The 12,702-nt window shown below is 35.9% G+C and overlaps 1 pseudogene across 1 annotated transcript; it reads right to left on the reverse strand.

The window, feature by feature from the left end:
• Nucleotides 1-2,462: 2,462 nt before the first annotated feature.
• On the reverse strand, nt 2,463-5,085 carry LOC114191256 (exocyst complex component EXO70B1-like; annotated as a pseudogene). The gene is made up of 2 exons (XR_014996636.1): nt 3,378-5,085; nt 2,463-2,873 (listed from the first exon to the last, which is right to left on the reverse strand). The product of XR_014996636.1 is annotated as an exocyst complex component EXO70B1-like (transcript).
• Nucleotides 5,086-12,702: the final 7,617 nt, after the last annotated feature.

The raw sequence follows: 12,702 nt of genomic DNA on the forward strand, positions 1-12,702 counted from the left end.
GTGGTTGTGTGTTTGTATCGTGATTGGTTCAGATTGCATGTTATTGTGAACCTATAAGATGGCTGGAAATATTATTGGGTGCGAATGTATAACTGATGCAGGTTGAACAGTGGCGTAGTCTGTTGATCTCGCCCAAGTGACTTGGTCTCGCCTAGGCGAGACTTGCAGAGAATCAACCTCAGCTCACACTCGAGCTCTCGCTCAGGCGGAAGGTCTTAGTTTTGAGCTAGGTGTTATCTCGCTCAGGCGAGAGACGCTCGCCTAAGCGAGCTTGCGAGGGAGTTCGAGGATGGGTCGCTACAGTTGCAGCCCAGGCGAGGGGCCTCACTTTTGGGCGAGGAGCGGGCTCGCTCAGGCGAGGGAGGACTCGCCTAAGCGAGAAAGCGAGAAACACTCTTTCGCCTCTGTCGCGATCTCGCCTAAGCGAGGGCCTGTCGCTTAAGCGAGAGGACCCCTCTCACTTGAGCGAGGGCCTCTGGCCTAAGCGAGGGTTGGGCGAGAAAATGTGTGGGTACTGTTTGGAATCCTTATTTGAGGTATTAAATACATGCTTGGTTGTATTGCTATGTTAAAATATTAAATGAATGAGTATACATGAAATGGGAGGGCGTATGAGTTGTGATTTATGAGCTCTAACTTTATGTGAGTATGATATATGTATGAAATGATTCATGGAATTGAAATGATGAGTTTGGTATGAGTTCGACATGAGATATGAAAGGGTTGGTATCAATGTGGCATGATAATGATATGAGACGGAGTTCCATATTCATGGTTCGAGAATAATGAGTTGGTATGGTTTGGCTGGGAATACGAAAGAGGTGAATTATGAGAAACTGTATGTGATATATATGTATATATGTGTCTATGTATGTTGAATCTGTTTGATTGATTAAGAATGTTGGTCCATCTCAGTGCGTAATTCCTTGGGATCTCTAGGTGAGATTTTCAAGATCGCGCTTCAGTGGTCGGGACGTAATCCCATGGCCCCTGTTAGTGGGTGCCCATGGTGGTGCCCCATCTGTATAACTAGGTAAGGATTCAAGGTAAGGTTGCATCCTGACACTCTAAGGAGTCAGTTAGTCTCACCTAGAGCGGACTGACTCTTGTGGTGAGAGTAGCAAGAGGCCTAAAATTCATTAAGGGCTAACCTTGTGGTGAGGGAAAATTGATTCATTGTAACACTTGTAACACATAGCTCGGGGGTGAGCAGCTCGGGGGTGAGCAGAGGTATCCACCACAAGTGCAAGCATCCGCTGAATCAGACCAGGTTATATGTATCCGGATGAGTCGAGTCTCAGTGTATTGTTTTGGAAGGTCGTAACATGCTTGAGTGATGTATGTATAATTGACTGTGAAAGCATATCTGATTGCATGATAAAACCAATTTTGGCTCTAGCTTACCCCTCTCTTTTGCGATGATCATCAACTTGTTGATGTGAGCATATGCGAGGAACAACCGTGGTCAACAGGGAGGTGATGGTTCCGCTGCTTAGTCTTTGGGTCGACTTCTGCCTTTGGGCTCTTCATTTAGGGCTAAGGCCCATGTATTGTTTTCTCCAAAAATTTGCTTAAGTCATTTTCATTCTCTTACTTTACTTTGTACCCGGCATCATGGTGTATCTCTTTTATTCGTCCTCTAAGCAATTGGGATATCTGTAGGAGTGACCTTATACTCTTTTACCCTCGCTTCTTATATTATATTGTGTGACATATCCTTTATTTAGCTTTATTAAATAAATGGGGTGTTACAAGTTTTAATAATAATAATTTATTTTTTTAATCACTAAGACCATCTTATATTAAAAAAGTTAAAACAGGTTTACTTCAAAACTTAAAATAAAAGGATTTGATAAAAGATTTATTTACCAAATAAATAATTAATTTACAAGTAAATAGTAAAAATTTAAAGTAGTGATATTGTAAGGTATCATTTTAATTTAGGGTTTGGGGTTTTGGCGTTTCCTTTTCCTTGGTACCTCGGTCAAGCCCCTCACGTTCTTCTATACTGTTCCTATGTCCACGCCACCCTTTATGCTTCCCCAAGACCATGTAATCATTGTCTCTTGGAACACACTTTATCCCTCTCTTTCTCTCACTCTTCCTTCCTGATGTAGGATTATCTTGTTCCTTTTAGAAGATTAATGAATATGGTGATGATTGATTAAGAAAACCAAGGAAATCCCCACTGGACATTAAGATAGCAAGCTATCTAGATGTGAAGGTTCCTTTCCAAGGTTCTAGAGAGGAGGAGGATGGATTGATAGAGATTAAGAAACCAAAAGGAAAAATATATAATAGAAACAATATAAACCAAGAAGGGTAAAGAAACATAAAATGAAAAGCAAGGGAAAGGGGAGAAATGGAGGATTCATGCCACTACAAGGCTAGGCTAGAAGAAGCCATGGCAACCTTGAAGATGAGTGGTGTATGCCGCCACTTGCCAAGGCAAGATAAGGCTTGAAAGAACTCCCCTCCCTAAGGAGGAATACTCTCACAAAAGGTTGAAACACAAAGTGTATAAATTCTCCAAAATGTTCAACCATTGTACAAGTGTTAGAGGTCCCCTTAAATAGACAAGTCTAGGGGCCCCTTAGCAAAACAACTAAGTTAAAGGATTACAAAAGAAACCTAGCATGTTCTAGAAAGTAGGTCATCCTAGGGTGCACATGGGTGAATTTTCGTCCAAGCCATCTAGGTGGCAAGTCTTCATGGCCAAAGCTCCCAAAGGAAGGTTCTAGAACATTCTAGAAGACTTGGTGTCCAAGGCATGTGGGCCACCCCTTTCTAGATGCTTCTAGAAAGTCTTATTCCTTCTCTCTCTTCCTTAGGACGCGAAGTGTCTCCTATGTGGTCCTCCTCCTTTCTTATTCCTACAAAAGCAAATTAAGGAATTTATTAGCATGTTGGTTTAAGGTTAAGCTAATCTTTTGAGTCAAAAGGTCAACCCAAAGTCAAGGTCAACAAGTCAACTTAAAAATAGTCAACTAAGCCAACTTAATGGAATTTTAAACTAAAGAAAATAAAAGCAAAGGAAGGGATCAAGGAACTCCCTTTCTTCTAAGCATGTGCCATGGGCCATCATCCTTGGTAGGGATCAATCCTTTATCACTTCCTATGTGTCTTGGTTTCAGTGTGCCAACATGTGGTTATAGATTACATTGAAATTTTGGATGTTTTGAATGCATGGAAACAGTGTGCGATGGTTCTTATTTCCTACTCACCCACCCATTTTTGAATCAAAGATAAGCAAAACATTTCACACCCCTCCCTTTTTTTTATCTCCATATATTCCTATTCTATGCAGTAACCACAAAAAAAATCTCAAATTTTCATTATTCAATAGCAGGAAGACTTAAAGCACAAGGTTTTAATACCCTTTTAGAAGATACAGTATACTTTATGACCTCTTAGATGTTGAACTCTTATAACGCTCCAGATATGTATGAGAATTTTATAGTTCATGTACCTGTAAAACAGAATTTACCCATATATCTATTATTTTAAGAAATAAATAAAGAAATGAATCATGTAAAAAAAAGAGACACATTTGGGATTGTGTTTGAAACATTCAGTGGTATATAGAGCACAAAACTAAGATAATAAAACTGTTGTTCTCTAAATCTAACTCACTTAACCTTTCCTTCTCTCCCAGCAACAGATTCATCTACTCCCGTACAAGAAACAATTTGTTGAGTTGATCTTGAACCTCAAATATTCCATACTTAATGTACTTATAAGCATGCTTCCCAACAAGTTCCTCAAATCTCCCAAGGAAACTTCCATAGTTCGCAACAGGATGTTTTCTATGGATTTTATTATTTGCTCCCTTAACTCCTCATCACAGACACACCATGCAGACTGAATGTTGCATGTCTCATCAAAATGTTCGTTGAACCAATAAAGGTTGTCTTTCATCAACTTGGCTGCAACACTCGGCTCTAGTTGATTGATGTCTACCTTCAAAAGGTTCAAAATCTTATTCCATGAGCTTCTTAGACAGAGCTCAAGGTTATCTTGGAACTTTGTAGTGTTTTTGTGAAGCCAGTCATCCCCAAAAGAAAGTCTCAGTCCATTTAGTTTTGTCTCTACTTCAATGAATCTCCAGTTGTTCATGATGAAAACATAACCCAAAGAAGGGTTTTTGTAATTTTTGGAGTTGGCTACCAAACTGCTCTCTAAAAGCTCTATCATCCTGTAAATACACACAGGTGAAATCATTGTATCTAAACCTAGTCCTAGATTATTCTCCTTACTTCGGTCTAGAGATTTAATGTAGTACATCACATCAAGCTTATTACCATTTTTGGACTTAGCGTCCAAACTACTCGCTAACAGAATTCTCACTTTGGCTATGTACACAGATGATGTAATATTTCCCTCCTTTAAATCTTGGCTAAGTTTACTAATTTCCCTATTTCTGTAAACCACATAAATACAGTACATCACTTCAAGGGTAATAGAATGAATCTCACCACTGAGTGATATATCTTCCAAAGCCTCGTAAATGGACAATCTTTGCCTTATCAGCTGCACTACAATATTTATGAATGTACATGATTCAAACTCTTGTATCAACTCCTGCAATGTGTTGCAGATGAAATGGCTCCAAGTTCCCAAGGCAAAGGCAGAGTTCAGCAGACTAGTAGCCAATTCAGTGCAAAATTCCCTGAAATGAAACTCCCCAAAGGAAATGGAGCAACTAAAGACACAATAGAAAAGTATCTTCTCATTGGGAAAGAGTATCCTCGCAGCTATGTCTACATGCATGGAAATTGCTCTGATAACGCTCACATTCTCCTTCTTAAGAGCCTCTATAGAACCCATTGATTGATTCCAAACACAAACATGGCAATGCAGAAGCTCTTGTGGGTTGTTCTGTCCCTTTCTTTGCTTCTTGGAGTGGCCAACAGCTTTGATTTTCATGAGAAGGATTTGGCGTCTGAGGAAAGCTTGTGGGACTTGTACGAGAGATGGAGGAGTCACCACACGGTGTCGCGAAGCCTCGGTGAGAAGCACAAACGGTTTAACGTGTTCAAAGCGAATGTGATGCATGTCCATAACACTAACAAGATGGATAAGCCTTACAAGCTAAAATTGAACAAGTTCGCTGACATTACCAACCATGAATTTAGGAGTACCTATGCAGGCTCAAAGGTTAATCACCACAGAATGTTCCAAGGCACGCCACATGGTAACGACACCTTCATGTACGAAAATGTTGGTAGTGTTCCTGCTTTGGTGGATTGGAGGAAGAAAGGTGTTGTCACTGATGTGAAAGATCAGGGCAAATGTGATAAGCTTAATGATCACTACTCACTAATCATACAGCTCAATTAGCTTTTAATCGAGTTTAATGACATTGTATGATCTATATAGTTGAATTCATCGAATAACATTTTATGTCCTCACAGAGGCTATAGCTTCTAGTAACATTGTTTCTTGTAAGCCTCAATTTATGCAAAATATCTTTCGATTAATGTCTCGTGCAGGTAGTTGTTGGGCATTTTCAACTGTTGTAGTTGTTGAAGGTATTAATCAAATCAAGACAAATAAGTTGGTGACTTTGTCTGAACAAGAGTTGGTGCACTATGACAAGGAAGAAAACCAAGGATACAATGGTGGATTAATGGAATCTGCTTTTGAGTTCATCAAGCAGAAGGGAGGCATAACAACGGAAAGCAATTACCCTTACACAGCACAAGAAGGAACTTGTGATAAATCAAAGGTGCAAGTGTGTGATGAGTCATTATTTTCTTCCATTTCACTAGCCTTTGTGTACCCATTAGACAGTTGATTAGTGCTTAATTGTTCATCATTAGAGTGTTTTTCATCTGTTGAGCTTTATTGGGCCACTGTTCCGAATTTGGACTAATTTCACATTATTTGGCCTAATTTTTGTCTTTAATTATTTTTAGGTATTTAGGTGAAGCAATTTTGGAGCTTGGACATTAATATTTAGTTGAAGAAACTTTCCACATCATTGCCACATCATTTCCATGTCATTTCCACGTCAGCAAAGTCAATGGGTCAACATTTGAGGCCCAGAGTGGCATTTTTGTAATTCTGCGGCTCATAATGGCAGTTTTGTAATTCTGAGTGGCAGGGGGTGATATGACCACGAATTAGGTCTGCATGAGGGAAGCCAGCCGCTCCATCATCTTCAACCTCTCTTCAAAACCTCCATTTTTCGTTCTCCAAGCTTCCATGGATGCCCACCTTGCGGTTTTTCATGTTTTTGGCTCATTTTTACCGTTTTTATGCATATTTGACAGCACCTATTGAGGGTTTTACGTTTTGAATTCGTTTTCTTGCTTGGGCAGTTCGTTTTGTGGGTTTTATTGACTTGGAACAATACCCATTCATGGGGTTTTTGCATTTATATACAACAACACCGTTTTACAGTACGTTTTGAATTGTGTGTTTAATTCAGTTTTGATTAGAATTTAGCAAACTTGTGTGAATCTGCCAACCCCCCCCCCCTTTTTTGTGTTTTATTGTTGTGTTCATCTGGAAATTTCGCTTTAAATGAAAATATTGGTCGTTGGGAGACGACTTGGTTCACTTTCATATACTATATTTAATGTTTTAATTTGGTGGGGTACGACATCTATCAGTGTGGCCAAACTTTTCTTTTATTGAAACCACTATAATTGACAAATAGCTTGAGAAACCTAAAATGCCAAAAATCTTTCATGTGGTAGGTGAATGACCTAGCTATGTCAATTGATGGACATGATCCCTGCTAACGATGAAGATGCATTGCTCAAAGTTGTCGCCAACCAACCTGATTCTGTAGCAATTGATGTTGGGGGATCTGATTTCCAATTCTACTCTAAGGTAAATACCTAATTTGCATTTGTTCAATGTAATTTTTATTTTTCCAAAATGATTGAAAAAGTAGTTGAAGGCATAACAGACAAGTCCAACAATAGAGGAAGAAAAACACACAAATCTTCATACCTTTGGCTAATGTAGCCAACTCTGAATTTTGATAAGCATGAGCGTTTTGTTGTTTCTTAAGCACGGTTTGCTTTCAGGAACAAAGATGTCGACCACCGTTGGAGATGCAAAGCTATTGAACGAGCAACAAAGACACACTTTAGATTTTAGAAAACGCGGCACCTATATTTGAATCTCTAAACAAAAACAAGCATCAAGGATTTCAAAGTCAGAATTTAACCACAAAACGAAAAAAATCTGAAAACCTAAAGAAAAGAAAGGGAACACCATTACCGTTTGGAAGCAAGGTGAAATTCGAACGAAATCTCGAGCAAATCGTTCGGAAGCAAGGAAGCAACTGCAAATGCAACTGGTTTTACTGAGATTGAGATTGAAAGTGAGATTGAGGAAAACATAGCCAGGTGAATTTTGAGGAAAGTGGATTTCGTACGTACGAACAAAGTGAATTAGGTGAGTTTTTCGAACGTTGGTATATTGTGTCTATGTCCGTTTTTTCGAACGTACGAAGTGATAAAAAGGTTTTTAAAAAAAATATATAAAAAGGATATGGAAAAAAAATGTGGATGAATTTTTTCCTGGGGTTCATCATAAAACCTCTAGTATTTATCAAAGGTTTAGAAAACCTTCACTATGTCTAAAAATTACTGGAGGTTTTATAACCTCTGTTAATAAATCTCCATTATAATTAATCTTTTTTGTAGTGAACTGTGGTGACCTACATGACTATATTTTTGTCTAAGTTAGTTGATACAAAAGTGCTTATGAGTGATGAATAGAATCCGAAAATGATGCTAGAACAATTTAAAACCTTAATATAGTAAACAAGACAACAGTGGAGTAGAGTATCTAACAGTTCATAAAAAAGCAATTTCTCACTTTGGTTATAGCTGCAAAATTTATGATATTTTTGAAAGAAAAAAAGTTTGTTTCTTCTAATTTTCTGAATGATTTTAACTCAGAGAAAGTGGGTGAAAAATGAAGATAAATAAGTAGATTTTACTCACTTTTCCTTAAACTACACAATTCATTAAAATGGAACAACTTTTGTCATTTGTCTTAATTTGGGAGGGTATTTTCTAGTACATCTATATAAATATAACATAATTGTTTCTGCAATGGAAACAAGACCAGACATTTTTGGTAAACAGTTACATATATCATATAAGAATTTGTTTTAGATTAATGTCAACTATTTGTAAAGTCAGTGATACATGATTTGATCAACAATGTTGGAAGTAAGAGGTGAAAAGCTTTATCATGTTTTTCTTTTCATTATTCAGAGACCCTTGACTTAGGGGAGAATGACTTGAACGAGTATGAGAGTATCTTGAGGCCTTTGAAAGGTTAGTTGTGATTAACATTTGATAGCATTTTATATTTAGACAAGATATGATTGTATGCATGCTCCTTATTCATAATTAGTGAGTACTAATCAGTTGATGTTCTCAATTTTGTCATTATCAGAGAAAGATGGATTTAAATGGCCAACCAATTTGATCTCAAATAGTTTGAGCAAAAGATTTGTTTCATCTATCACTACAAAATAACATGTTTTTATTAGCAGTTAAATTCTGCTGGTTAGTTTACCCCGTTAAAAAATTATCATTTGTGTTGGTTTATTTTAACCACAACAATTACTTATGTATTATTTGGATATTTTTAACTTTTTATAATTAGAATGAACATAACTCTTGAACCCAATCTTTGTCCCTTATAAAGACTTTGTTGTTGTTGTTGAAATCTTAATACGTACCTTCTACATATTCCAGAGTAGCAGCAAATGAATATAGATTTGCATTATAATGCATTGCATGTTTCATGTTATGAACCCCTTTCTTTTTGGTTTTTCAGCCTAAATTTCTTCAGTTTTGAGATCCCTTCTTTCAATTCTATCAATGTCTTCCATCTTAATGAAATCTTTGTTTACAAAATAGAAGTTATCTTGTATGTTTAAGTGTTTATGATTGATATTTTATTCTTTTTATAACTTTTCTTCATTTAGAAAAGTCAGAGTGTTGCTGAACTTGTTTAGTTTGTATCTTCTATGCTAGGAAGCTAGAAATTTGGAGCAACTTTGTTATGATCCATCACGAAGGTTAGTTGTTGATTGCATTTCTATTAAATATTTTGCCTGCTCATGTAATATACATAGTGGTCTTCCTAATTAATGATGGAATCAATGCATTTTCATTTGAAAATACTAAATGCAACATGACACTAAGTTGTGTTTATTTCATGGTTGAGATTGGCTTGAGCGTCCAGAAGGTATATCCTTTAAATGTCATGGATGAATTTTGTTAAGTTGTGGTTAGAAATCCAAATGCAGATTTAGCACATTATTTTGATGTGATAGGAGGAAATAGCATTGGTGGAGTCATAATAGCTATGTTATTCATACTGAATTGGTCAAGCACGAATTGGTTAGGTCTAGGAATTGGTTTCATTGGTAGTGCTTCTACAGCCATACTGCATAATGATTTGAAACTTTCTCGTGGTGTATATATCTTTGTTTTAATTAGTCTTGTGCTTCTGCTTGGTGTTATTTCAGCTTTGATAGTTGTTGTCAAGCCATGGATTGTAAGTGCAATTCAATTATGTGTTGAATTCAATGTCTCTTTAACTGGACCTTTCCCAAGGTCAAACATCTTTGGCTGAAACTCTTTGTACTGCAGATTGGCGTAGCATTTCTTTTGATTCTTCTCCTTATGGTGTTAGTAAAGTATCGTAGTTAGGAATAAAATATTATTAGAAGACAGTTGTATACTAAATTAATGGGATAGAAGGGGTGTCAAGGTATAGGGATTCATTTTCTTATTTAACTTCTTTAAGACGAGGGTTCACTTTAGAGAGTATAATGCAACCTCTGATTGAGGTGCAGAAAACTTCCATAGTGCACTTTATGGATGCACCCCTTACTCTAGAGGAGTCAACCTAATCGGTGATACCATTTTATTTCTTGGTGTTCATTAATACGATACCATACCCTTGTACATTGTTGGTTTTGTTCCGTGAGAACTGTTGTTTTTCTTGATTCTGTGGAAGATTTATATCGTTAAATAGAATGGAACTTAGAATAACATTGTATTCCTTAAAATCTTCTCTTTAGAGACGAGTACAAGGAATTTGAGAAGTTGATTCAAGAATATTTGCTGGAGGTTGACAACCGGTTCGAGGAAGAAGAGGTGATGATCATTATTTCTATATGTTATATAATTGAGCTTTTTAACTTTCTAACCTTGATATGTATATGCACTATAAATTTGATATATGATGAAACATTTGTCGTTATGGGCAGATTGATGCGGCCGAAATGATAGAGGAAGTTGAATCTGTAGAGCAGAAGTATGTTTAGTTGTCTTAAAATACTTCCACCCCTTCATTTGTTCTCTTTTTTCGTCTGTATTTTTAACTAAGACACCCTTCCGCACCCCATCTATATTTTATCCTTCTACAGGATCTTTAGGGAGAAAGTGCAAATGTTGAAGAAGAGGAGATTGGATCTAAACACTGCTAATGTTGCAAAGCGTAATAAATCATCTGAGGTTGTAGCGAAGGATTCTACAAACGAAGAGTCATCCAGTGATGATGAAAGTGAGGAAAATTTTGCCGTGGATTGGAGAGCACAACACTTGTGATATGTGAATTCTATGCTAAGCTTTTTTCTTCTATTTCTTGAATTCGTGACTTTTATATATACCCCATATCAGATTTTGGACATAAAATGTTATTTACCACCTTCTTGTCTGTTCATCAATGATTTATCTTCACTTTATCCGAATTTTCTTAGAGCTTTGGAGATAAGGTTGTCATAGAGATTTTACAATATAGTGAATTTGAGAAGAGTTATGGTCAAATTTGAAAATGTTTCTACATTGACAAGAGTCCTTCCTAACCAAAAATTCATTAGTAGGCAAGAGGTGTCAATTGATGTTTTGAAGATATAAAGGTCAATGACCATAAAATAGGTGTTTTTACAATCATTTGACACTATATCTTACTATTTTTCACTCTATTTTTCTTTTTTTAAAGACAAAAGTTAACTTTTGTTTTAGATCATTTTACTCTTGTAAAAATTGTCAAAATGATAGCCAAATAGTATTAAATAGTAGTTTGATGAAACTTATTATCAACATTTGAAGTTTGTTGTGTCGTTCACTGACCGTAGGTGTAACCTTTTATTTAAGAAAGGATATTTTTCATAGTTTAAAAATAAATTTACTTTTATTTTTCATGTATTTTTACTTTATTAAACAATTAATATTTAATGTTTAATTTTTTAAATTATTTTTTGCTAAAAATCAACCGATTTGGTAACTAGGGTCTTTAAACCAAAATGCATGAATATTTAATATTACTACTTGTTTTTGTAGTTCCATTAGTTATTGGACCACACACTATGGTAACATGTGTATGATGCTCATGCAAATTGTGGAAAGAATGTCAGGTTTATCACTATTCAATTAATGTTTTCTTTGATTGTATATGTTATCTAATTTATTACTTAATGTATTTACAGCATTTATCTGCTATGTACAGTGTGTCCTTTCTCATTCTTTATGGAATTGCCCTGGCAACTGAAGGCTGGGGGGTTGATGCAAGTTTAAAGATTTATCCGCCCTTTGCTGGTGCGGCTATATCAGCAATTACTCTAGTTGTTTCATTTAGGTTTGTTGTATCTCGTCCTTGCCTAACTCTTAAGGTTTGTGAACTCATTGCAATAAGTACTGACTTTTTAAACTACTTTAAAATTGGATGAATGGATTCACAAGAATGAAAGTGTGCCAAACTTTGTTCAACTTGAAGTTCTAACCTTTGTATATAATGTACAAATGATGGAAGATGTTGTACATTTTCTCGGTAAAGAAACTGTTATTCAAGCATTTGCTAGATCGGCTACAAAGGTGAGTACATTTACAGATAAGATTACATGGCCCTATTATGCCAATATGTTTATTTTATTCTTGTGATCCTAGCTTTGTTTGGAGTAGTAGGCATACTAATATTCACAACAGCTATTTTATGCATGTGCATATAGCTAAAACATTTAATCCTTCACAGAAACAATTATTGTTAACTTTTAGTTTACTTCTCTGAAGTTAAATACTTTTGCTATCATTCTGAGAAATTTTTATATTGATTATAGTTGTGTGATGTAAGTATATTTATTTGATAGTATTTTATACATCATCACTCTCTTTCAACATTTGGAACCTCAAACTTGAGCACGACCTTGATTCCGGTTACTGAATACTTTTCTTATTATTCTTGGGATTGAGTGCATTTTGATGTATCTTCAATATAGATCATCTTGTGGTTGTGTGTTGGGCTCATTTGATGATTCTGAATTAATTGATTGTTACAGGAGGTCAACAACGTTTCATGACAAAAATAGGGATAGTGATAAGGATGATTATCAAGACCGAGACTATGATGTTGCGACATTAGAAAATAACTTAAGTCAAGCCTTCCGTTATGGAATTTACAATAATGATGACATTTGAAGAGGTACAATGCATTTATTTCAGGGGATCCTCGTGTTTGCATTTCGTAGTGTAATTTATTATATAGCTCTGAATGGAAGAACAAAAATATGTGGAATTTTTGTGAGATTATTAAGAATCACTTTCTGATATAGTGTTGGTTTATCCTCACAAACCCCTTAGAATTGTTTTCTTCAAATGGTCTTGTGAACTATGATTCAAATGTTGTCCATTTTGTTGTTGCAAATTTGTGAACTAT

Source organism: Vigna unguiculata, chromosome 7, assembly GCF_037176805.1.
Source record: "Vigna unguiculata cultivar grain cowpea cultivar isolate G323 ecotype 2 chromosome 7, ASM3717680v1, whole genome shotgun sequence".
NCBI classification, from domain to species: domain Eukaryota; kingdom Viridiplantae; phylum Streptophyta; class Magnoliopsida; order Fabales; family Fabaceae; genus Vigna; species Vigna unguiculata.